The 23,677-nt window shown below is 41.7% G+C and overlaps 1 protein-coding gene across 1 annotated transcript in view; it reads right to left on the minus strand.

Annotated features, from left to right (window-relative positions):
- Nucleotides 1–15,252, minus strand: part of nrf1 (nuclear respiratory factor 1) — a 53,244-nt gene extending 37,992 nt beyond the window's left edge. Inside the window, exon 1 of the mRNA XM_077006600.1 lies at nt 15,101–15,252. The gene's annotated coding sequence lies outside the window, so the exon portion shown is untranslated. The remainder of the gene's footprint in view (nt 1–15,100) is intronic.
- Nucleotides 15,253–23,677: the final 8,425 nt, after the last annotated feature.

The following is a 23,677-nucleotide window of genomic DNA, read 5'->3' on the forward strand; positions in this document are numbered from 1 at the left end:
CTCCCTACTAAAGACAAAGTCCATCTCTCTCTCAAGCTCCATTTTAAAAAGCTCAGGCAATTCATATTTGTGGGCACCCTACATATTCACTTGTTTTGTAGCAATACTTAATTAGTGTACTTATGTTGAAGTAAAAAAAAAAGGTCAAAACAACACAACTGGACTACAAAATAGCACTTAAAAAGTTCAATAATGACAAACCTTTTGAAAATTATAGTCAAATCTTTAATCTGAAATGCCATTAAGATATCTCACTCAATTTAATTTTTAAAAAGTCTGTATATACAAACAAGGTCAAAGTGGAGCTACATCATTCACATAATTTCCATATTTTTTTGTCAACTTCAAAGGAAGAACATGATTACAGTACACGATTAGTAAACCATACTAATGTCCCAAACCACACCATTCAATCTGTATGACATTACTTAAGTATTCAATGCAGGGAGAGTGTGAGGCATGTGTGTGAAGATTTAGGCAAACATTTATGTAAATGATTTTTCATGAAGTTTCTACATTTATTTTACCTTCATTTTAGCTAACTGCTTAAGGTGCTCATTCTTGTTCTCCAACTCAGCAGTACATGCCTCAGGCTCAAGCCTTTGACAAAGGTAAGCTGTATCTTTACTAGAGGTGTATTCAACTAAGGATTTTCATAGTCGAATCTGATTCGTTAGATTTTCCCTTTAGTCGAATCAGGGTTTTTTTTATCTACAGCACCTTAAACAGGATCCGGTTCTCATTCTGGACTTTTTCCACTTCAAAGTACAAACCTAAAACACTCAGATAAATGAATAAACATGGTAGGTTGGCTTTATTCAGCTTTTATTTATTTACTTATTCATTTTTTAATGAAACGTTAAAGAACATTAACCGTCAGTGCACATATCGAACTGTCAGACAGGCACTGTGCAAAATGTCAAAAATATTTTAAATAAAATATGCCTGCCTGAAGAAAAAAAAAATGCACCACAACAGCAAAAAATTATAAGGAAAGGTTCAAGTAATGGGGTTTAAAAACCAAAAAACAACAAAAAAATGTTTATAGGCCTACTTGCCGAGACGCACCGAGACGAGACGACACGAAAAACTGAACTGTTTTTTTTTTTCGCCTTACGCATTTTAAAATGGTATGCCATGTTGGTTGTTGCCATGCAAAATGAAGGACGTTGATGACATAACTTGCACTTTACTTTGTTTTATTCATCTTTATCTTTTTCAAAATATTTTTGAAGTTTGTTTAGTAATATTATAATCTCGGCAGATGCTGCGTATCCTGTAGCATGTTCAGCTCCGCTCATTTGGATTGTGCAACTGCAGGGTGTGATTTATTAATGTGTAGTAAGGAAGATGCCTATTGTTAATGTGCACACATTGCAGGTCACCCCTAATCTTTACACTACTTACAGCTGACTGGTACAGTTATCTTAAAAGCAGTTTCGCAGCTCTTCTTTTAGTCATTTGATGCTACATATTATAGATTGCCATGTTGGTTTTCTGTTATCTGTAAGAAGGCTCAAATTGTTTTAATAATACATTGTAATATTATTGTTTCTACTTAGGCCTGTAACGATAATTACATTATCGACTTATTGGGTCATTGGGTTTCCGCGCAAATTTGTTTAAATGAGAATAAACCGCAACTACGTTAGATATCAGAAAGGCACGCAGTGCTGCTCTCTCGCACCCCCTCCCCCCTTAAGGGAAGACAAATCTGTGATCAGAGAGTGACATCTACCAGTTAGGAAATGAGTACAGTACACGGAGAGCGTATGAGTCAATAACAGTGCCTCCACACCAGTGGGGAACCGTCAGGGCCCTCTACGCCCTCTCAGAGGGCCTAAAATATTCTTAAAACAAATATATATAATTAGGGATGCACCGAAAATTCGGCCACCGAAAATTTTCGGCCGAAATGGCTTAAATTTGCATTTTCGGTTTTCGGCCGAAATACTTTCATCACCGAAACAACACGGCCGAAACAATGTGTTGTGATGACGCAAACAAAAATCGCCACCTGCACGCGCTTATTTGGATAAAGCTAGCAAAAAAGTTTTCCAGTGATGGCGCCGAGGCAAAGGACATTACACCAAAAATTATGGAACTCGTTGCCTTAGACGATCAGCCGTTCTCTGTCGTAGAGGATGTGGGATTTCGTAGGCTAATAGAGCACATTGAGCCCCGTTATGTTTTGCAGGGCAGACGACATTTCTCAGAAGCGTGTTTACCTGAGCTGTTTAATGTTGTTGCAACTCGCGTCACGTTTTTATGAGAGAATTTATATTTATCTTTCAGGCCAGTCAGTTATAATTAAATTTAACTCGTATAAAATACATATATTTATCCTCTCAGATAAAAACGGTCTGCAAGCGAGTTAAATTTAATTAGTGGTCGGCCCTTGTCAGCGTTATCGCCGTTAACGGCCCACCACTAATTTTATTTTATAATATGCATTACTGTAATGTCAGTGCTAAATAAATATTTTCAAATCAAATTTTGTAGTTGAATTATTCTTTGAAAAGCAATGCCTTGATTTTAGTGAGGTTAGCCATAAATCCAATGTTACTAATAATTGGCATAATGTATTTCGGTGTTTCGGTTTTCGGCTTTCGGCCTTGGTTTCCTCATTTTCGGTTTTCGGTTTCGGCTAAGAATTTTCATTTCGGTGCATCCCTATATATAATATAATTTATCATATTTTATTTTATCTACTTACAGTTTTACAATCGACATCTAAATCGACATGCTAAAGCACCACCAACTCTGCCCTTTATCATCGAAAGTGCCCTTTTGAAACTTCGGGTTTTTTTTTTACCACATACAAATAATTAAGGTAGAGTTTGCAAATCTATGTGTTAAGCTGAACGTCTTCTGTTGTATAGGTTTTGTTAGGCAACATAAAATAACACATTCATTTGTGAAAGAAGAAACGGGAAGTTCCCCATTAGGCCTACCAGTGAAAAATGCCCATCTGCATTCAGTAGCCTATAACTTCTTACTTTTTGGTCTTTTTACTGTCTTAATTGTAGGCCTATATTGATGTACTAATTGCAAAATATATGCAACAATTCCTGCAGTCAGTGGAGGGTAAACACAAGTTAACTGAATGACATGACGGTGTATAGTTAATATTGGATATGAATTTTTAATTTTATCAGTTCGCTGCGTGACTTTTCTCCATTGAAAACTCACATTTAGAGAATGTTACAAATAAAATGTCAAATTTCATTCAATATGTGCTTGTAATTTTTTTTTTATAATGAAGTGTTCCATGTGCGCTAAAAAGTGCCCTTCACTGACTACTTCTTTAAAAAGTAACTCAGTTAAGTTACTGACTACTTGCTTTTAAAAGTAACTAAGTTAGATTACTTTTAGTTACTTTCAGCAGAGGCTGATCCCCCGCCCCTATAACATGAAAATGACTAGTTCTGCCAATACTCACTTTATTGACATGTATTTTAACCGGAACATCAAAAATGACACTGGCATTTGTAAACTTTTTCTTGAAATAGGCTTACATGTTTTTAAAATAAAAAATAAATAAGACAGTCTTTCTGTTCAACTCCGCCCACTTACAGGGTTGCCAACTCTCACGCATTGAGCGTGAGACACACGCATTTGACCGTCTTAGTTTATTTACTTTATTTATTTAGCTATTTATTTATTTATTTATTATTCTGATCCACATCTATGATTCAATAAGTTACTAGTTCTGGCGCCAATCACCGGCGATCGATAGATCGCAATATAATACTAAATTTTGTCCATTTTACACCCTGCCCCCGGTAACAATTTATGTTCGCCACCCCCCCCCCTGTTTTTTTTAGATTTGACGTTGTTTTTGAAGGTAGACAGCACTCTGTTGCCAGCACAGAGTGTACAACGGACCTTAATGTTGTCATCCTTAGCTGAAATAAAATGAAAATAATGCCTGTATTTCCAACTGCTAAAGGCGAACTTCTCTCCTTCCATATTGTTCACATCTGACTTTGGTGCCGCAGAGCAGAGATGACATAACCGCGTAAGAAACGTGCAGCCAAAAAATAAGAATGAATAAATATAACCTACGTTCCCCCGAAATGCAGAAATAGTAACACACGATGTTTTAGATAAGTAACTTTAATCTGACTACTAGTTTTTAAATAGTAGTTGCGTTAGACTACTCGTTACTGAAAAAAGTAGTCAGACTACAGTAACGCGTTACCGGCATCACTGGCCACTACTGATATGCACTGTAAGCCCGGATAAGTTGAGTTTACTTAAAAATATGAGTAAACCGTTTGCCTTAAAAATTTAAGTAATGTACAATGAAAATGTTAAAAGTTGGTTTGCATCAGGTCTGGGGATCAAACTCACGACCCTCCGGTCACAAGACCAGTTCCCTAACCACCAGACCATGACTACTTTGTATTTTGAGTTCAAGAAATAAAATATTGATTTATATTTTATTTTCTTTTTTATTTTGATTACAAATATTTAGTGAAAAAGAAAGACAAAATACTTTGTCTTATTTCTGTTCAGTAGTATTTACTTAAAATTACTTATACATTACAGTAATTTACATTAACCACTACTTAGACACTGAGAAAATGACTACTCTAAACTACTGCTGGTACTAAAGACATTCTGACTAGTAAGTAAAAGAGAACATGCTCATGAATTGTTGGCCATAATGTGGACACCACAAACAGCACACAAGAGCAAAAACAAACGCAGAAACATGTAGTTTCACACTACAAGTTGATTTTTTAAAGTCTGAAGTTTGGGTGGCAGTTCACAACTACCAATTTTGAGCATTACTTGATTTTTGAGCATTCATGAGCTGCATGAAGCAGAAAGTGTTTTTCATGCCCTTAGGGTAGGCCAGGTGAAGGGCATAGATGAGGCCGAAAAGAAGACAGACGGCCTGGGGTAGATTGGCCAAGCTGTCCATCACCAAAATTCTATATGGTTCACTTGTTGCAAAAGCCGTGAGAATATCCGTCAACAAAAAAGGTTAATATTAAAAGAAAACACAGCTCGTAAACAGCCTAGGCTACAGAATAAAACGCAGCAGGTTAAAAAAATCGCCCGCATTGGTTAAAACAAACTGCAACTCTGAATTGTGTTTTGCCTATATGTGTCTGCCTGGCCTGACTACAAACAGCAAGCTAACAAAATGGCGGATAAGTGTTCAACAATAAAGTTTTTAAGTTGATCAGTTGAAAACATTTAATTTTCAGTTCATTAAACTTAAAATTGTTAGTAAATTTCAGTGTGTGCAAATATGAGTACAATATACTTAGATTTGATAGTAATGCAATAAAACGTAAATATTTATGTACATTGAAATTAAACAGTTGAGTAGATATAAAATCCGGGTTTACAGTGTGTGGTCAAGCTCAAATATGACCCCATACATGAGCTTTACATTACATTACTGCAAACTGGTGTAATTGTGTTATTATGCTACTATATTATTATTGTGGCACATTGTCTTAAAGCTCCTTTGGGGAGCCCAGAAGCAAGAAAACATTCTATGATGGCACTTTAAAATGACAATATTATCATTTATCGCAATCATTTCTGGGACAATATATCGTTCTGAAAATGTTGTTATTGTGACAGGCCTATTTCTAATGAGAATTTTTTTTTCATTAATCTGTATGGCTTTTGCAGGAGTAAAACCAATGAACCTATATGCTGTCCAACAATCACACAATTCCAATATTTTATGATCTATTACCTTGTGAATTTTCTGACGAGTATGCCTTTCAGAGTGAGAATAACCAAAATAACAACAAAATCAAATGAAGTTGCTTTGCCAAAGCTCATTGTAACTATGAACCATCAGTGAAGCAATCAGCATGAAGTGTAGATATGTACAGTAGAGCTGGGCGATTAATCGATATTATCTATTAATTCGAATTTACAGTTAAGGACGATGTGTTTTTAAGAAAATTGATTTTCTGAGATTTAATTTTCACCACCACCAACGCTGCACTGTAGGCTCCCGTAGTTCAGTGAGTTTAGCACCTCCCACCTTAAACATGTACCTTAAAAAATGTACCTTAAACATTCAAGAAGCATCAAAATTCAATGTATTCCTAGCTGATAGAAGGAGTGAGAGATAAATGAAAAAAAAACTAGTAAAAATCAGTGGATTCCTATAGAAAGAAGGAATCGATAGAATGTGTAGACAGATGAGTGCTGTCAGTAGGCTATTAAATACAGGTGTCACTGTGCACCAGTTCCAACCAAGGAGGAACATACCCACCGCCAATCATACACCCTCATCCTCCCATCCCCAATCAATAGTTGGGAATCTCACCTAATGAAAAGGGAATCAATGTCCCTTTCATTACAATCCACTTATTAGGGTTCAAGCACGTAATGTGGGATACCTTCTTCTTCTTATTATTATTATTATTCAGTCTGTAAAATGCATCGTGCAGCCTAGGCCGTAAGGCCCAGAAGCACCAAACTTGGCAGAAATGTGCAACAGGTGTGAAATGACTCACAAAGGTGAGTCAAAAACCACCACAATTTTGTTGTCAAACTATTCACAATAATTTCATTATCAATAAGCATTAACAACTTTGTGACATTTCCATATAATATGGCTATCACATGTCAATCAATAGCTCTGAGGAAGAGCATAATTTCTAAATCTAAATATGTAAATATTTTATCAAAAGGTGCACTGTCTGACCAGGAATGACCATTTTAATTAAAATTTATTAAAAATTTATTCATTGTAATATCGGTGTGGTAGTACTTGTGCTCCATCTACTGGCCATATACCAGAACTGACTGAAAAGTATTGCTTATATTAGACATCTGACAGAAACACACATACACACAAATCCAATCTCAGCATGTGACTTAGTTCTATGATTTTAATAATTTTGCTATTACAAATTCTATTGTTCATTGTGCCCTTATTGAAGCAATAATACACGAGAGGGAGTGCTATAACGTGTAATATTGGCACTGCTGTGCTGTGGTCGTAGATCAGCACAGCAGTGCCAATATTACACGTTATAGCACGAACCTCGAGTGTATTATTGCGATTATACCACAGTTCAATTATCGCTGTTTATTGAAAGATTTTGAGTTAAAGAGGACGAGAAAATACGACCTGTTTGGTTAAAAATACTCCGCCAGTTAAAATAGTTCCATTCAATGGCTTGTAGGCCTGTCACGATAACAAAATTTTCAGAACGATATATTGTCCCAGAAATTATTGCGATAAACGATAATATTGTCATTTTAAAGTGCCATTATGAATTTTTTTCTTGCTTCTGGGCTCCCCAAAGGAGCTTTAAGACAATGTGCCACAATAATAATACAGTAGCATAATAATACAATTACACCAGTTGGCAGTAATGTATTGTAAAGCTCATGTATGGGTTCATATTTGAGCTTGACCACATATCTGTAGTGGCAGAGTAAAATGAGATGTCTAATCTCCTTCAGAACACGTGACTTCATTATATAAGGTTGGAATGGCAGTTTGGGAGATTTTTCTTTGGCAAAGAGGTTTTCTTTGGCAGTTCACACTGCATGTTAAATCTTTGCAGCATGTTTATAAATGTTTTCTGACTGTATTTAACGGCAGCATCTCTTTGGCTATATAGCGAGTTAAGTCTGGTTTAAGCCTGGTTTAAACTTGACGCATCGCGAGCCGAGCGAGGGTCTGCGCGGCGAAAATTACGTAATCGCGGTGGCCTCGCGCACTGTCGAATCGCGAGGTCGTGCACCTCTCGAATTTTGTAACTTCGCGCTCGCGCGCCGCAGCGCAATGAACAAAGTCATGTTTGCGGAGTTCATATTCGGGCTATGCGGAGTTTAATTCATAAAGCATTTGTACGTCACTTTAAAGGTCCATTTCAATATTTCCCAGCACGTTAAACTTAATTAAGTTAAATATTTGTACATATACTTGAAATAATTTGCTTTTTATCACATCATTTAAGGGTTGTTTATTTTCAAAACGCCCAATCTTAGAACGTCTTCACGTTCTCTCATGTTTCATCCTGGAATTACAAGAGGCTCGTATTTGTTAACTGTTCAGTCAGTCAGATATTTATTGTGAAACGAAGTGGTTACAATTTCAAGTACTTTAGCCTAAATTCCAGCACTTTTCAAACCTGAAACACAAAGCAACATTAAAATTTGTCAGGTAAATGTTCCTTCCACTGTTTTTGAGGGGATTTCCTTTATACTACCACATATCGTTTCGAACAACAACGCTTTCACCGTTCGCGGAGGTTCGCGCGAGGTGAGCGAAGTCGCGCGCTACGGTCACTATAATAAACAACCATTAAATAATGTGATAAAAAGCGAATTATTTCGAGTCCTATTAGCCTCAAATACGTTCACGAGCTAACACATCTCCACCTGTGTGCGTGGAGGCACTGTTATTGACGTTATTGAAATCTAACGTAGTTGCGGTTTATTCTCATGTAAACAAATTTGAGCGGAAACCCAATGGTCAATTATCGACATCAGCAAAAATGATCGCGGTTAAAAAATTATCGTACGATAAGTCAATAATGTAATTATCGCGACAGGCCTAATGGCTCGCTGCTAAACTTACACAACACTGGAACAGCCTTACCCAATAAATATTATAGAGGTAAATATACACAAAAACAACTGTTGATTAAGTTGTATTTATTAAAAATAAAGTACAACAATTATTGACCATTCACGGCTGATTGGAGGTTCGTTCAGGTATCTGTTCAGTCCAGCTCTTAAACCAATGAAGCTGCTGATGTTATATAACTTCACGTTTCTGACGGATCCATAAAAACGTCGTAAAAGCTGGATCCAGCTCATCCAAATCATTGTTTGTAAGTCTTTGTAAGCGTGACAAACCTTGGCTCATTGGAGGAATCAGGCTGGTCATTTATAGCTTCATCCTCCAGTTTCAGATCGAAACAAATGCTTTCGAAGCCAATAGATTTAACGAACTCCCTGTAATTCATTTTGATAATGTTGCTGCTTGTTTGTAGTTGTGCTGTTTGGCTTGTAAACGCTGCTTCGTTGCTAGGTTACCTGTATGTGGCGGAGTAATACATGGAGAGCATCGGTTACAGTGCTATAACATGTAATATTGGCACTCCTAGATCGCCTCTCAGCCAATCACATTGTAAGGTCGGAACTAACTGTGGTATATAATGCCTCATAAGGCTGTTAAATGAACAATGACACTAAAGAGCACAGTTCATGCATTGAAGCAAAAGGTTTCAGACCTATTTTTTTGTTTGTTTGTTTATTGTTTTGTTTTTAACTTATTTGTTTTACTCATTATAAAATACATCTACTAAATGGTGTAGTGTGTAACAATTCTGAATTAAAATGTACTGTGACATTTCATTATTGTTACATAAGTTACTCCTAATCTCACTAAAGTATCCTCACTGCTTTGACGTGAAGAAGAGAAGGTGGTCAAATGTGCAATCCGAAGATGGTAGGGATGGATTTGGGAGTGGAGATGGAAATAGATAATTTAGGCCTATTCATTTTCCATGTATAAAAAAAAAACTATATTTTGTGCCATATACTAAATAATAAAATATTGAAATTAAGAAATCTGGACTTTTTTAACAACTGAAATTGCTTTTTTATAGAGTGACAAAAAGTACTGTTTGGTACTGATATTTCAAATGTGAACAGTATCCAACCCTATTCTCACCTCACTATTAGTCTTAAATCTAACATTTTTTTGAAAATAGAACACCAGAAACATTCATTCTAAAAATACTACTGTAACTTTTACTTATTCAGTCAGTCAGTCAGCCAGTCAATCTTAACACTGTATAGAACATAAAGCTAGCTTTTTCTGCTTATTTTCAGCTTTTTCAGCTCTGGGTTTAGAGCTGGAGCCCCCAACACCACTGGCAGAGAGGAGAGCCCTAAACAGTCTGCTGAGCATCATGGACAATGTTCACCATCCTCTGCACAGCACAATCACCCGGCAGAGGAGTTCATTCAGCGGCAGACTGCTGTCCAAGTCCTGCTCCACCGACAGGCTTAGGAAGTCTATTTAACTCATCTAGGCACAGCAGACTACAGACTTTGTGACACCTCCTCCGGTCACTCTAATGGTCATATTCCAAATCATACCGTACCTTTCCAAATCATACCGTACCTCTATTTTCAGTATCTCTAGGCTATTTTGTATTACCTGTACTTTTTCACTTTATTATTGTATTATTGCACTACTTTCACCACTAGTACTATTGTATTATTGCACTACTTCCACATCCACACATTTTTGCACATTGTTTCCACTACCAATTTTGGCTGCTGTAATTTGTTATGTACCGTTTTGCTGCTGTAATTTGTCATGTACCTTGTTACATGCATGTATGTATGTATGTATGTATGTATGTATCTATCTATCTCATTTAGGCCAAACCCTCCATTAGCAGTCTGTGTATCTGACACAAAGACATGGCACAGTGCAGCTTTGCATTACATCCTGCAGTAAAAGAAAATATATTGGGTCATGTAACTGTGACATTATTACTATACAGAAGGGGTCACCAACCTTTTTGAAACTGGGAGCTACCAATTATTGTGGAGGGCTACCAGATTAATACGCATAAATCGAACGAAAAGTTGTTGAGCACCGGGGGGTGGGGGGGATTACTATTAATCTATACTAGTAGCAAAAACATAAATGATGCAGCGTTTTGGTGCATGGCACTATAGTGAGCTATTTTTAAAACAAGCCCACGGGTGGCTCATGACGTCCTCGCGGGCGACATGGGCACCACGTTGGTGACCCCTGCTATACAGTATGCACCATTAGGCCCAACTGCAGTCCAGAAGAACTCAGAAGTAGTCTTTTCATTAAAACTTTTTATCATACACACGAAATAAGACACAAAATGACCCTCAAGACATTTGTGCATGCAAATCTCAAACTATCTATAAACTGAAGCAAACAGTCAGTCATGTTCATGATTTATTCATTACAGATTCAAGATAGTTTTAAAATTGGTCAAAATAAATAACAATTAGCCTGACAAAAGCCTTGTTAGCAGAGGGAAGCATGAAGTGCTCTAAAATTTCCTGGAATACGGCTACACTGACTTTGATCTTGATATAACACAGTGGACCTACATCAGCAGATGACATGGCTCCCCAAACTATCACTGGCTGTGGAAACTAGACCACACTAGACCTCAAGCAGCTTGAACTGTGTGCCTCTCCACTATTCCTCCAGACTCTGAGACCTTGATTTCCAAATGAAATGCACAATTTACTTTCATCTGAAAACAACACCTTTGTTATTTCAAGACCAAATTGGGCAACACAGTAGCTTGGTGGTTAACACGTTTGCCTCTCATCACTGGGGTCTTGGGTTCAAGTTCCTATCTGAGTGGAGTTTCCATGTTCTCCCCATGTCTGCGTGGGTTTCCTCCCACAGACCAAAGACATGGAGGTTAGGTAAATTGGCAGTTCCTAACAAGTTCTCCTACTGACAAAGTGTCTGTGTTTCTTCGTGTTCAATAAAAGCAGGTGTCTGTGCATGAATATGTGTGTGCACACTTGTATGCCCAGTGGTGGATGGGGCTCCATCACTAGGGTCTGTCCTCTTTCCCCTTCCTGCACCCCATTCAGTCCTCCAGGGGGCTGTGGATCCCAGTAGAGTACACTGTGTGCAATTGGCTGCCGCTTCTGGCCGGTGTGTGATGGGTTGTGGAAGACTTGTACCTGTGTTAAAATTGTAAAGCGACCTTGGGTATCTTGAAAAGCACTATATAAATTGAACATCCATTCATTCACTCAAATTCAGCGCAGCCGTCTACGAGGACATTTTAGAGCACTTCATGCTTCCCCCTGCCAACAAGCTTTTTGGAGATCGAAATTTCATTTTCCAGCAGGACTTGACACCTGTCCACACTGCCAAATAACCACAGTAACACTGTGCTTAATTGGCCAGCAAACTCCATAGAGAATCTATAGCATGGGTTAAAGCAAGAAATTTTCATTTGACTGAAAATTTTTCCTGGCAAAAGACAATGCTAGCAATTACTGAAAATGTGGTGTAGTTGGGACACGACCTCTTTTGCCTAATTCTACACAATAAACACATTTATAAAGTATATTTATCTAAACAGCCTGTGTAAGGAGAGAAGAGAGAATCTATGAAGTGACAAAATGCAACACCTGAGCAATAAATGTACATAAATCTGGGGGTCCTCTTCAGAAAACTATTTAAAGATCAAGTCAAATTTAGTGAATCCTGGTGAGTTTTAAAAGGTATGAAGCTCTCTTGTTTTTATCAAATTCACTATTCACAAAAACATAAGCCGTAAGATTACCTGCTTTAAGTAGGTATGTTACAAAAAAATTACACTGGATAGAGCTTTTAAATACAAACAGAACAAAACCATCCATGTTAAGCCTGGTTTAAGCCATTATATTTGACCGAAATTTTCGGGCGCCGAAAATGACGTAATCGCGCTGGCTCCACCCGTGCGCGAGAGCCTCGCGTGCTGGTGATTCGCAAGGTCGTGCACCTCTCGAATTTTGTAACTTCGCACGCGCCGCGCCTCAGCACAATGAACAAAGTCATGTTTGCAGGGTTCATACACCTTTATAAGGTGGAATTAAAGCACTTGCACGTCACTTTCAAGGTCCATTTCAACACGTTTTCAATGTTACATTTAATTAAGTTAAATATTTATACATATACTCGAAATGATTCGAAATAATTCGCTTTTTATCACATTTTTTAATGGTTGTTTATTTTCAAAACACCCAATCTTAATGTCTTCACGTTCTCTCATGTTTCCTGGAATTACAAGAGGCTCGTATTTGTTAACGTAATGCAAGAAAACTGTTCAGTCAGACAGATATTTGTTGTGAAACGAAGTAGTTACAATTTCAACATTTTAAAGTACTTTAGCCTAAATTCCAGCACTTTTCAAACCTGGAACACATAGCAACATTAAAATTCTCCTGTTTTTGAGCGGTGTTTCTTTATACTACCACATATCGTTTCGGACAAGACTGCAAAAAGAATGTGACGCGTCAACTAGCCTCCGCCGTTCGCGCAAGTTTGCACGAGGTGTACAGAGTCGCGCGCTACGGTCACGTCAGGCAGGAGGGAGGTCACTTTTCTACATAATGTCCGTAAATCTGAAGGCGGAATGACCCGCAAGTCAATCAAATGACACCGCCGTCATCCATCCAGCGCTGATGAGCGCCAGTGAGAATCATATTTCGGCCACAAAAGATAGCACGCACGCGCGTGTGGTTTATTATGATTTGACGGATTTTTTCCCCAAAAAAATCAAATGACGGAAATCCGTCGTAGTGACGGAGAACTTTAACCCATGATCTATAGGGTATAATCAAGAGGACGATGAGAGATACCAGACCCAACAATGCAGACAAGCTGAAGGCTGCCATGAAAGCAACCTGGGCTTCCATAACACCTCAGCAATGCCACAGGCTGACTGCCTCCATGTCACGCCGCACTGATGCAGTAATTCGTGCAAAAGCAGCCCCGATCAATTGAGTGCATTTACTGTACACTTTTCAGTAGGCCAAAATTTCCGAATTAAAAGTCATCTTGTCAGTGGGTCTTATATCCTGGTGGTAGGGAACTGGTCTTGTGACCGGAGGGTCGTGGGTTCGATTCCCAGACCTGAGGCCATGACTGAAGTGCCCTTGAGCAAGGCACCTAACCCCAACTGCTCCCCGGGCGCCGGGCTAGGGCTGCCCACCGCTCTGGGCATGTGTGCACCACAGCCCCCTAGTAATCACTGGTGTGTGTGTGTGTGTTAACTGCACAGATGGGTTAAAAGCGGAGGACAAATATCGACTGCGGTGTAAAAAAAACACAATTGACAAAATATTGCACTTTTTTAATTTAATATAATATTCTAATTTTCTGAGATAATGATTTTGGGTTTGCCATAATCATCAACATAAACACTTGAAATAGATCACTGTCACGAATCTATAAATGTGTTTTTGTATTGAATTACTTAAATAAATTAACTTTTTGATTATATTCTAATTTATTGAGCTGCACCTGTAAGTTAACCGAGATGTAAAATCGGTTTCATGCTGCATTTTTACACAATAACAGACCTTGTTTGGCAAGCAATAAGTAACAACTAAAAAGGGGTGAATATAGGTTAGCTAGGTAGATGGGCGAATAAAAAAAAATATATAACTCCCGAGTTTGTGGTACGTTTACATCACAGATGTTCTTAAAATGTTGAATTGCGTTACTAACGGTAACCGTCTGGCGGTTTTATATATAGAACGGCTATATATAAAACGGAGTGGACTGGCGGCTATTTTCAAGATTATTCGCGAATCTGCCAAGTGCAATGAACTAAGCTAGCCAGCTCCCTTATCTAGCTAGAAATAAGAAGCCATCAATTGGTTAGCTGGATAGTATGTGTTAATAGCAACAAGACGGACATCAATGTATTGCGATCAGTGTCTTCAGTCGTCTTTTATACTTTAATTACGCATACACGAATACTTAACATATCCAACACTAAACATGCCTATAATAAATTCAACTAGTTACGTAGCTAGCAAGTTTCAATCGCTACCCCTAGCTGGCCTGCTAACGTGCTAGACTTGTCTGTACTATTCTAGCTTGCTAACGCTATATATGACAGCTAAGATAGCTAGCTCGCTAACAATGAGAAAGGAGAAGTAATATTTTGTATTGTAACGCTTGCGATAATGTAGTGGTCGCAATTGTTAGCTAGCCAAATTAGATAATTTATCAGAATGACCACATGTTTGACTGGCTCAAGCGGATCCTTACCCATACAGCTAGCTAAGTAGCTAGCTAATTTTTAAAACTTATTTCATACCCGGCGTGAGCGGACTAACCCGCCTCTAATGTCAGGCCGAGGCCTGCAAACGCTGTGCTATATATATTTGTAGGAGCGAATTCTTGTTAAGTAATTTCACTAACAGAAAAAGCCGGATAACTCCACGATAACCCATTCTGTTTGTAACAACACAACCTCCATTCCTCCTTTCTCAAGCCTATGCTGCCGGGTTTGTTGTTGCGGCTGCGCCGCGGCTGAAATAGCTGGAGATTGCGCGGTAGGGTACTAACCTCAGAGCGGCTGCGCTACTCCGGGCCTGCGCGGTACAGCGGAGCAGGGAATCTGACCTGTAATGGAGGACAAAGAACAGAAAGCGAACCCCAAAGCTGTAGCTGAGAGCTTAGTGGTCCACACAGTAAAGAGTAAACCCCGCCCCCAATACATTTTCTAATGGTTTATAAAAATTGAAAAAAATGAGGTTGCATGTTGTATCACGATTTCAGTATAGGAAAGCCGATTTTCAACAGTCGTGTCAGATCATAAGTACCAATGTTATTTGCAAACCGGGGTCAAATACAAATCGCATCGCATATTACTTAATTTTTATTTGGATGATAGTGAAGATTGTTTCAGCTATTTCTGGATAACTTGTCTGAAACAAACGTGAAATACATAGACACATATTAATTAAAGAAATAGCTAGTAAAAATAATAAAGGGAAAATGCATTGTTTTCGATGCGTTCCTCTTTGTATAACCTTTTATCCAAAGTGTGTAGTTGGATTTGATCCAACCCAATCCAATAAATTATTTATTTATCTATCTATTTAACCCCTCGTATTTCATTGGTCCAGACTTTCGAACTGGAGACAGCTCAGTTCCGATTTCCCTCCTCAGACGTCCACTAGTAAACACGCCGAAACATAATTAAAGGGCGCATTAAAGGGGCATAAGGCGTATTAGAGACACAGCCAGTTATTACATTAATTTGTTTATTAATTATTATATGAGTTTGTATATTTGGTTAATAAAAAACAAATTTAGTTTTAATTGCAATCTAACATTCTAATAATTTAGCATGTTGGGTAAACAGTTTGTTCATGTATGTGCTTTTTATTTTGCTTTTTTATTCTTTGTCTAAAGTTAAATGTAATAGATATTTATATAGATGTTTACCATAACCTGCATTACATTAACATGTAAGTTTAGGCTTTTAGGCTGTATAGCCTACATATGTACACAGACATATATCAAAATTTGAAATTCATTCAAAGTAACATCAGAATCAGTATCAGAATCAGGTTTATTGGCCAAGTGTGTTCGCACACACAAGGAATTTGTTTCCGGCTGTTCGTGTCTCCCGCGTGCTAACAGTTTACAGATATTTTACATATAACTTACACACAATACACAATATACAGAAAAACAAGAGTATACACGGTATACATAGTCTAAGGACATTACAGTGTGCTTTAAAGTGGTCACATAACAATGTGAAAACATACATAATAAATAGTGCAACAATAGCAGTGTAAACATGAATGATCATGAATAAGGTGCAATAATGCAGTGGTTTTAGAATAGGAGTGATAATAGTTGTTTATGGTGTATATGATCTGGATCAGGCTTCGAATTACGGGGGTGATTGGGGGGGTCAGACCCCCCCGTTTAAGGCATCAACCCCCCTAAAGGGGCAAAACCAATAATTGGGGGGGGGTCAAAACATTTAAATGTACTTCTCACATATAATGTTAAATACTACAAAAAAAATGCAGTGTCTATGGCTGGAAGAATATTCTGATATGATTTCAAGCACCCCTAAAGTGGATCATACCATTCCGTGTTAATAGCTATTCGCGTTTGCCTGCCTGACTCATTATCGGTCAGGTGATGTAATGGATTTATCATTTACGTGCTGTAGACATTACAGTAAGAAAGCAAGACACTGTAAGGATGGTAAGACTTCAGTTTACTGAAGCACGCGCTTGCGCTGTACTAGTTTTCATTTACACCCTGAAAAAAACTTGACCCCCCCCAATTATCATTGTATAATTCGCACCCTGATCTGGATGATGGGTGTCTGGTGATCAGCTGTTGATGAAGGTGATAGCCTGTGGGCAGAAGCTGTTCTTGTGTCTGTTGGGCTCCCACTTCAGGTCATGTAAGATGGTGGTGCCCAGGAATCTGAAGGACTCTACAGTAGACACGGAGATGTTGAAGATTGTGAGGGACAACAGTGCTGGGGGGTGTCTCCTGAAGTCCATTCTCATCTCTATAGTCTTGAGTGTGTACAGCTCCAGATTGTTCTGACTGCACCAGAACATCAGTCGTTTGACTTCCTGTCTGTATGCAGACTCGTCGTCGTCCTGGATGAGTCCGATGACTGTAGTGTCGTCAGCAAACTTCAGGAGTTTAACATACGGGTCATTAGATGTGCAGTCATTAGTGTAGAGAGAAAAGAGAAGTGGGGAGAGCACACATCCCTGAGGAGCACCAGTGCTGATAGACTGTTGATAGACATTCAAACCTGAATTATAACTCTAGAAACATGCATTGAAGAATACAAATAAACTTACCTTGGCTCTGTCCGCATGTTAGCTATGTTTGAGTATTGACAATATAGAGGCTAATAACTAGAGATGCGCCGATCCGATACTTGGTATCGGTATCGGCCCGATCCAGGCCTAAATTACTGGATCGGCTATTGGGAGCTAATTAAAAACGCAATCCGATACATTAAATATTACAAAAATGCATAAAGAAATTTGCAACATGCCGTAAACGAATGCAGCACCTTGTCACGTAGGAGCCGCGGGCATCACGTCATCACGTGATAGAGCAATTGTCGTGAGCTGTCAACATGTCAGCAGTGTGGAGCTACTTCAGACTCGAAGGAGAAAAAAGCAATACCGCCAAGTGTAACGTGTGTCATGCAAGTGTCTCACGAGGTGGTAGCACATCTGTCAAGTTTAATACAACAAACTTGATTAAACACTTACAAAAACACCACGGAAAGGAGTACACCGAATTTATCGAGGCATCGAATGCTAAAAAGAAAAAAAATGTTTCGCATCAACAAACGCTGCTGGAAAATATTCAGAAGCGCGAGAAACTCCCGCCGGAAAGCAACAAAGCAAAGCTGATAACGGAGAAAATTGTTGAATTTGTTGTGCTTGATGACCAGCCACTTTCTGTTGTGGAAAATGTTAATGGAGCATTTGGAGCGCAAGCAGTCCCAGATAAGTACAAGCAAGTATGCAAGTTTATCTCCGAATGCTTGCAGAGCGTTCCCAGTTTAAGTTTAACAACTGATATCTGGAGCTCAGACGTGTGTTCATTGTCATTGCTAAGCCTGACAGCACAGTGGATAGACTCGAGTTTTACTTTACAAAAAGCAGTGTTGCACGCTAAACAGTTTTGTGGTTCACACACGGGAGAGTCCATCGCTACAGCTTTGGAGGAAACGCTCAAGGTATGGAAGATTCCGAAGAGCAAAATCCATGTTATTTTACGAGACAATGCTAGCAATATGATAAAGGCAATGGACCGGGTCGGACTCGCAAGTTTAGGATGCTTCGCGCATACCTTGCAACTTGTGGTGAATGAGGCACTGCTAGCGCAACGTAGTGTAAGCAATGCACTGGCAATTGGCAGAAAAATAGTGGGGCACTTCAAGCACTCACCACAGGCATATTCACGTTTGGAGGACATTCAAATGGAGCTGAATATGCCCCTGAAGCGTCTGATGCAAGATGTGCGAACAAGATGGAATAGCACATACCACATGATCAAGTCCCTCACTGAACAGAAACGAGTTTTGTGTGCATATTCCGCAGAGTATGAACTGCCAGCCACACTCAGTACACAGCAGTGGGGTTTACTGGAAAAGGTCATGACCACTCTCACCTCCTTTGAGGAGTTAACACGGGAGGTAAACTCCTCATCCTCATCTGCATCTGATGTCATCCCGATTGTGTGTGTCCTCAAACGATTTCTCTCGCGAGAAAACGAGGATGATGAAGGAATAAAGAAGATGAAAAGCATCCTTCTTGAGGCAGTTAACAGACGCTTTAGAGATGTAGAATCTGAGCCACTTTACACATTTGCAACGCTGCTAGATCCATGATATAAAGACAGGTATGTGAGTCTTCACTGATGTTATTTTATCAGATCAAAGTGTGTGTGTGTGTGTGTGTGTGTGTGTGTGTGTGTGTGTGAGAGAGAGAGAGAGAGAGAAAGAGAGAGAGGAGTGTGTGTGATAGAAAATGTTGAGGATATTTTACTTAAGTTTTTTAGTACATAGTTTAGGATGATACTGATCACTTTATATTATAGCTTGGTTATTTTTATAATTCCAGATGCTTCACAAATATTGAAGCCTCAAAACAAGCAAAAGCTCTTTTGATGGTAGAGGCGATGAAGATGGAGAAAGTGCTGAGGAAAACCACAGCAGATTCCTCAGAGCCAGCAGAGGGGGCATCGTGTTCAGCAGCCTTGGAACCAGCTAAGAAGACACCACGGATGGACTCTGCGAGCCACAGCAGACTTGAAAGCATTTTTGATGAAATCCTGAAGGAGAACACTGTAGAATCTGTTTCTCAGTTAGCCACCACAAGTGCACGCTTTGAGATACAAACCTACCTCAGCGAGCCAACTATTCAGCGCTTGGACAATCCACTGCTATACTGGCAAGTCAACCAACCTAGATTACCCACTCTGGCTTCTACAGCAGCTAAATTTCTATGTGCACCTACAACAAGTGTGGAGAGTGAGAGAGTCTTCAGTGCAGCTGCCATCATTATTGATGAAAGGAGAAGCAGGCTGACAGCTGAGAAGGCCGAAATGCTGATCTTTCTAAAGAAGAACCTGCCTCTCATGTTAAAGTGAATAAGCTCTTGCAAAATGGTTTTCAAAAGTGACTGTTGTTCAATGTTGGGCAGCTACTCATTGTAGGGTAGACCTATATCCACATATTTTAGTTCATAATGTGCATGTTTATTTATTTTTATACTGGAAATGTTTTTATCCAAGTGTTTTGTACAGAGATTTCAGAGTTGAACCTAGGGTTATATTTGACAGCCATCTTAGTGGTTCAGTGCTACAAGAAGCCATGTTTACAGTACTTTCATTACTACATTTTTACAGTGGAAATTTTCCACTGTAGTTATCTATGTTGAGCTTCAAGTATAAAAGGGTCAATGCTACATCTTGATATTTTTTAAAATTTAAATATGAACAGTATTTTATGGTGAAATTGCACTTTTTTTCAGAGCCAAAGTGTAACGTTGTAGCGGGAGGGGCGTGACGCAAACGCAAGTTTTAAGGTTTTTTATTAAATGAAAGAAGACACGGACTAAATATACAACCACACCTAAGGACACCAAAACACACGTAGCGGAAAACATACAAACGACCAGATGGCAAACAGAGTTACTAAGGAATAGAACAAAACATGAGTAAGACGACTAAACACCACTACACTGAAACAGAGAATGCATACAGGAGAAACAAGACAGAGAAAAGATACTCTGAACAGGGAAGAAAACAACTAGGGAAAACACGTACGCGATGCACTAAGAACACGTAAAGGAGTGACGGAGAGGGAGAGAGCAGCAAACGGGGAGAGAGAGACACAACCAACAGGGCAAGGCTACAGACGAACACTAACTAGGCAATACAAACGAAACTAGGGATGAACTTAGGAGATGGGAAACCGATGAATATTACAACATTTAAACTAGGACAGAATACGCAGAGCGGGAGGGCAGGGCTACGAGAAACATATACATTTAATCTAAGAACCGGCGGAGACAAGGCAGAGAATCAAGAGCAGGGAAAACACGGAAGGACTCACATACAAACAATGACCGACACGGGAGTGAAAAACCACGGGGATTAAATACACTGAACCAGGGATGTGTAATGAGACTCAGGTGCGGGCACTAAAGACAGGGCGTGACAGATAGAGGGAGAAATCCTGAGAACGGGGAAAACTGGGCCGGACCGGGGAGGAGGGAGGGACTAGACGTGACAGAACCCCCCCTCAAGGCGTGCAACTCCGGGGCACGCCAAACAGGGAGGGCCGGACAGACACCGGGGACAGAGACACCATGACACAGAGGGAGACGAGCAGGCGAGGCTGGGGTAGGGACAACAGACACGGGGCAGGACGGACACAACGGACCGGACACCAGACGCACGGGAGGACCGGGACAAGGACCGGGCAGCGACACAGGCATGGGACCCGACGGGACAGGACAGGGGGCCGGCACAGGAGGAGGAACCAAGGGGGCCGGACAGGATGGGGTCAAGGGCACAGGACTGGACACCCGAGAAGACCGGGACGCAGAAGCAAACAGGCGGAGGATGACAGAGACAGGGACGGGAACAAAGTGAGTAACAATCTGGGGAACAGAGACAGGCACAGGGACACGGAGGACACCACCAAGGACGGATACAGGGACAGGCACGTGGACACGGACAGAAGCGCACACAGGAACAGGGACCAACAGAAAGCCAGGAAGAGGACAGGGCAACAAAGGGAACACAGGCAAGTGCAAAATAGGACCGACATGGGGGCCAGCACCCAAACTGTCCGGCACTGAATCAGTCCCAGGCGCACATGCGGGCAAAGCAGACACTGCGGGAGCCAGCGCAGATTGAGGAGCGGCCAGGGGAGCAGGAGGAGCGTCCAGGGGAGCCGGCCGAGCCGGAGGAGCGTCCAGGGGAGCCGGCCGAGCCGGAGGAGCGTCCAGGGGAGCCGGCCGAGCCGGAGGAGCGTCCAGGGGAGCCGGCAGGTCCGGGTGAGGGACAGCGGAGAACGGGGAGGTCGGCTGAGGGGCCGCGGGGACCGGGGAGGTCGGCTGAGGGGCCGCGGGGACCGGGGAGGTCGGCTGAGGGGCCGCGGGGACCGGGGAGGTCGGCTGAGGGGCCGCGGGGACCAGGGTGGCCGGGCGACGGGCCGCGGGGACCAGGGTGGCCGGGCGACGGGCCGCGGGGACCTGGGAGGCCGGGCGACGGGCCGCGGGGACCTGGGAGGCCGGGCGACGGGCCGCGGGGACCTGGGAGACAGGGGTGATCCCATGAAGTCGGGGTTGTGACAGGACTCTGGGGGGCACGGGCGACGAGGAGGCCCTGGGGAGCTTGGGCGACGAGGAGGCCCTGGGGAGCTTGGGCGACGAGGAGGCCCTGGGGAGCTTGGGCGACGAGGAGGCCCTGGGGAGCTTGGGCGACGAGGAGGCCTCGGGAAGCCGAGCAGTAGGGCAGACGTCACCGGGGGACGAGACAGACGGGCAGATGTCATCGAGAGGCGGGGTCGCTGAACCGCAGTCATCGGGGGGAGCGGCCGCCAAACCGCAGTCATCGGGGGGAGCAGTCGCGGTCACAGGAGCGCCGTCAATGCAGGGCGTGGTCACAGGAGCGCCGTCATCGCGGGGCACGGTCACAGGAGCGACGTCATCGCGGGGCACGGTCACAGGAGCGACGTCATCGCGGGGCACGGTCACAGGAGCGACGTCATCAGGGGTCGTTGCCGCCGCGCAGACGTCATCGCGGGGCGCGGTCACAGGAGCGACGTCATCGCGGGGCGCGGTCACAGGAGCGACGTCATCGCGGGGCGCGGTCACAGGAGCGACGTCATCGTGGGGCGCGGTCACAGGAGCGACGTCATCGCGGGGCGCGGTCACAGGAGCGACGTCATCGTGGGGCGCGGTCACAGGAGCGGCGTCATCGCGGGGCGCGGTCACAGGTAGCGACGTCATCAGGGGGCATTGCCGCCGCGCAGACGTCATCAGGGCCCATGGCCTGAACACGGCACCCCCCAAAAAATACATGGGGAAGCACTTCGGTACTCACCCTGTACAGTGGAGCAATGGGCTTGGTACAGACCCCCGAAAATCTGGTCCGCATTAGTCCAGTAAACCCAGCCACCGTCCACGCTTCCTCCTGACGGTTCGCCAATATGATGTCCGCCCATTGCAGAGCTTTCCCTTTTAGCAGAGATCTAAAAAATAGCACTAATACTTTCTCCGGAGGTCTGGGGCAGGTAAGTAACTGGTTGTACATGTTACATTGCAGGTAAAAACTGTCTGCAGTGGTAGATTCCCCATCGTATTCCTCTGGTCGACTGGCTAGTGAAGGAAGCGCAATAGGTTTGCCCTTCGAGTCACTCACAAGAAATGCTTGAAGATTCTCGAGCCTCGCACTGAAATAATCCTTTTCTGGATTCACAAGGGAGTCAGCTGGACTCGATTCTTGCTGCGTCACTTTTGGGTCGGTCATTCTGTAACGTTGTAGCGGGAGGGGCGTGACGCAAACGCAAGTTTTAAGGTTTTTTATTAAATGAAAGAAGACACGGACTAAATATACAACCACACCTAAGGACACCAAAACACACGTAGCGGAAAACATACAAACGACCAGATGGCAAACAGAGTTACTAAGGAATAGAACAAAACATGAGTAAGACGACTAAACACCACTACACTGAAACAGAGAATGCATACAGGAGAAACAAGACAGAGAAAAGATACTCTGAACAGGGAAGAAAACAACTAGGGAAAACACGTACGCGATGCACTAAGAACACGTAAAGGAGTGACGGAGAGGGAGAGAGCAGCAAACGGGGAGAGAGAGACACAACCAACAGGGCAAGGCTACAGACGAACACTAACTAGGCAATACAAACGAAACTAGGGATGAACTTAGGAGATGGGAAACCGATGAATATTACAACATTTAAACTAGGACAGAATACGCAGAGCGGGAGGGCAGGGCTACGAGAAACATATACATTTAATCTAAGAACCGGCGGAGACAAGGCAGAGAATCAAGAGCAGGGAAACCACGGAAGGACTCACATACAAACAA

This window comes from Brachyhypopomus gauderio, chromosome 5, assembly GCF_052324685.1.
Source record: "Brachyhypopomus gauderio isolate BG-103 chromosome 5, BGAUD_0.2, whole genome shotgun sequence".
NCBI classification, from domain to species: Eukaryota; Metazoa; Chordata; class Actinopteri; order Gymnotiformes; family Hypopomidae; genus Brachyhypopomus; species Brachyhypopomus gauderio.